The following is a 4,609-nucleotide window of genomic DNA, read 5'->3' as shown; positions in this document are numbered from 1 at the left end:
AACTTTGGAACACATATTAAATGACGTAGAAACACAAAATCTACTAGTAAATGCTTGCAAAAAGGCTCTTCTTTTATATCAATTGAGCGCATAAATCAATATTTACAAGAAATCAAAGGGCTGTCAATACAAGAAATACTGACAAAGTGACATGTGGTATGGTGACATTAAGTGTTCAGTGATAGTGGTATCAAGAACCTGTTTATGTGTTTTTTCATAGCGATTGGGTTCTTCCCGACAGAACCATTGTAGTTTATTATATACATGCAGAGGTTCTGAGGGACACAGGGTCGCCCCATTGTTGCCATACCCCCCTTTTCTCCTTGATCCACCTCTCTCTGTCCATCCTACCATTCCTCGCTCAGACGCCATGACTTTGTCACATAGGCAACATGTTGTTACGACACAGGCATTGATTTCCATGTCCTGGCAGCTTCTCGCCTTCCTGTTACTTTATCTTTCCTTTTGAGTCACTCCTCGTAACCCACCCACTGTCTACCCCCCTCCTGATCCAAACTTTCTATGCCCCCATGACATCCATCCATCTATTCATTACGGTGTCACCTCCCTAACTGCCCCACCTTCTCACCAGCACGGTACGCCTCACCCGTTCACCCTTGCCCCATCACAGTGGCCTCACCCCTGTCTCTCTTAGGACTGAATGCCTCCTCCTGCTACCACTCGGGGTGCCCTTGCCATCCTTACTTCTTTTTAACAACCCGCTCTGTGGCAGGTAGTAGGCAAAGGCCATTGTTTCTGACCTAATGCAGGATCCGAAGGGTGGGAAGGTGGGTAGCGTGACGCGAATGGCAACTCACACCAACCAGTGTTCATGCAGCCGTACTGAAAGAGTGGTAGAATACAGAAGGAATATCATATGTTACCGCGCATGCAAAAACTACGCGTGGCTTAATAACGCATTCACTACCATGACTGAGTCGTTACCACGAGTTTTATTACAATGCAAGTCATTACAACTACTTGCTGGAGTTAAGCGCTGGACTCTGGAATAGTTTAAATAACTATTCCAACTCCAATCGGTGTATCAGTACGGAAGGTGTTGGGCTTCAAATCCAAACCCAGTCCAACCCCGCATTCCCTAAAGCAAGTCGTTGTAATGACTTGCGTTGTAATGGAACTCGTGGTAACGTCGCAGTCGTGGTGCAGAGTGTGTTGTAAGGGCACTACGATGTAATGCCTGGATTGTAATAGATGTTTCCCTTGGCAAATAGTTCCTCCCTCACATTAGGCTATACTTCACTTGTAATGCGGCAGGCAGGATAGCCGTTCCGTTTGTGATGGAGTACCCATCCCTCAAACTCCAACTCAGGGCCTTGGTCCTCCCTACCTCAGGTTGCAAAGGCCGGATTCTGCTTTAAAGACCAGAGTGTTGCATATTTTAGCTCTTCGATCTACCTCGTCCTCAGTAGATCCTCAGGTCAGGAGTGCTGTACTCCGGGTTTGGCCCATGTTTTTTCTTTATTTGCAGCTTCTTGTTAGGATTCAAAAACTTTTTGGCGTAAACCTTACCCAGACCATCATCAGTTGCACGACACACAAAGTAAAACAAGGGATACAAGCTATCACCTAACACTTTATTTCTAGATCTACTTTCCGAAACAGTTTTCCTAGTTTCTTCTTCAAAGTGCTCATGTGTCAGGGGTGATCCTGCCGTCAGCTGATGATGCCCCAATCCTCAGGAAACCCCCGTCCAGCAGAGGGTGGAGTTCCCTGAGGAGTAAATAGAAGTGAAAATTAATTCATTTGAAGATTTCAGAGTCCTAAAGCAATGTCACGATTTCTCCACAAGCCTACAAGACACAAGGCTGGACAGGACAGGAGATTATAACAAATCACCACAAATAAATGTTTGGAGAACTGAGGGTTTTCTTAGTCACATACTGCTCCCATATCACCAGGCCCCCGCTTTCAAAGGCTCTGTGCCCAAAGAGGCCACCACCACGCCCTCAACGTCCCACCAGCCCCCACTGAGGAATTTGTACAGAAATAAGTTCAGGGGCCAAAGTGTTTCTTAAAAAACCTCTGCCACAGTTGTTAAAAACTAGGATAGTGAATACTAACACTACCTAATAACAATTCTATGACTCTTTCTTCCACCACCCTCCACTTCCTGCCTGTGTATCTCATGAATGCTGAGGCTGCTAGCATTGAATCCACCTCATGCCTCTTTCTTCCATCACCCTGCACTTCCTGCCTCTTTATCTCATGAATGCTGAGGCTGCTAGCATTGAATCCACCTCATGCCTCTTTCTTCCATCACCCTAACGTCCTTCCTCTTTATTCCATGAATGCTGAGGCTGCTAGCATTGATTCCACCTCGCCTCTTTCTTCCACCACCCTCGACTTCCTGCCTTTATCTCATGAATGCTGAGGCTGCTAGCATTGATTCCACCTCATGCCTCTTTCTTCCATCACCGTACACTTCCTGCCTTTTTATTCCATGAATGCTGAGGCTGCTAGCATTGAATCCATGTCATGCCTCCTTCTTGCATCACCCTCCACTTCCTGCCTGCTTTTCTCATGAATGCTGAGGCTGCTAGCATTGAATCCACCTCATGCCTCTTTCTTTCATCACCATACACTTCCTGCCTTTTTATTCCATGAATGCTGAGGCTGCTAGCATTGATTCCACCTCATGCCTCCTCCTTCCATCACCCTACTCTTCTTGCCTCTTTATCTCATGAATGCTGAGGCTGCTAGCATTGATTCCACCATGCCTCCTTCTTCCATCACCCTGCACTTCCTGCCTGTTTATCTCATGAATGCTGAGGCTGCTAGCATTGATTCCACCTCGCCTCCTTCTTCCATCACCCTACCTCCCTACCTCTTTATCTCATGTATGCGGAGGCTGCTAGCACTGATTCCACCTCATGCCACCTCCTTCCATCACCGTACTCTTCCTGCCTCTTTATCTCATGACTGCTGAGGCTGCTAGCATTGATTCCACCTCACCTCCTTCCTCCACCACCCTCAACTTCCTGCCTCTTTATCTCATGAATGCCGAGGCTGCTAGCATTGAATCCACCTCATACCTCCTTCTTCCACCAGCCTACACTTCCTGCCTCTTTATCTTATGAATGCTGAGGCTGCTAGCACTGTTTCCATGCCATGCCTCCTTCTTCCACCACCCTACACTTCCTACCTCTTTATCTCATGATTGCTGAGGCTGCTAGCATTGATTCCACCTCATGCCTCCACCTTCCATCACCCTCCACTTCCTGCCCCTTTATCTCATGAATGCTGAGGCTGCTAGCATTGATTCCACCTCATGCCTCCACCTTCCATCACCCTCCACTTCCTGCCTCTTTATCTCATGAATGCTGAGGCTGCCTGGCATTGAATCCACCTCATGCCTCATTCTTTCATCACCCTAACATCCTGCCTCTTTATCTCGTGAATGCTGAGGCTGCTAGCATTGAATCCATGTCATATCTTCTTCTTCCATCACCCTCCACTTCCTGCCTCTTTATCTCATAAATGCCTAGGATGCCTGGCATTGAATCCACCTCATGCCTCCTTTTTCCACCACCTTATCCTTCTTGTCGGTTTATGTCACTCTTGCAGGCTCGTTTTCACCACTGCTACTCAATGTGTCCCTGTTTTGATTCTCTTCCTCGCCCCCTCTTCTGTCTCTCTCTCTCTCTCTCTCTCTCTGATGATGAAAAGTGAGTCCCAGTCTTAAAGAATGAATAATCGGGACGGCTGCCCGCAGCCGCTGGCACAAAATTAGCAATGTCAACAAAGACAAGGTGGCCATGCCAGTCGAATAAAATGGCATTTCCATTAGCCTCTGTGTCCAATTGTCTCTTGTGTTTGTCCATATTACAAATGGGGCAGAAAAAGTGAAAGTAACTAGAACATGAATACATGGCTGTCTATTGGCTGAATGCCAGCGGAAGCGGAAAGAGCAACAGACGCCCTTTGCCCTCTGACGACATCACATAGTTCTGTTCTGCCTTCAAAAGCCTCCTATTCACTACTTCAGGGGATGGCTGGATGGCAAGGAATGGAAACTACATCAAGTAAACAGGGTTTGTGCAAGTATGGTGAAAATCTGTTCCTACCACTGTCTGAGGATCCCTGCGACCAGGGCTAGCAGGGGCAGAGTCGGGGCTACCAAAGAGCAAGCCCAGGCTGGCATCTGCTACACTTTTCCGGTGTATTGTATCTATTTCTAAACCACTCTTTATAGAATAACCGTGAGCAAAACTACAAAATGTTTCCCTACCTAAAGTGTATTTTTTGTGAAAATAAGTTGTAGTCCATGAAATACATTTTGCTTGCATGACAATTGTCGCACAACAATTCATGAAAAAAGCGTTACCAGGAGAAAAATCAATGGAAAACATGGAAACATCAACAATTGAGAATGATGTGAGATCTTGCTGGCATAGAAAGGTATTTCTCTAAGTCTTCCTATTGGGCGGGGATATGTATCTTATGCAGTGTGAACCAGAACAGCGCTGTTTAACACAGTCCAACCCAGTCACCAACCACCCCCAACACACAGAGAAAGGAGATAGAAATTCTCAGATCAACATGGGTGTTACTTTTCTGTAGCATCTCAAAAGTGCCGCTGTCATACGTA

Source organism: Lissotriton vulgaris, chromosome 7, assembly GCF_964263255.1.
Source record: "Lissotriton vulgaris chromosome 7, aLisVul1.2, whole genome shotgun sequence".
Lineage (NCBI taxonomy): Eukaryota > Metazoa > Chordata > Amphibia > Caudata > Salamandridae > Lissotriton > Lissotriton vulgaris.
This window is presented reverse-complemented; position numbering follows the sequence as displayed.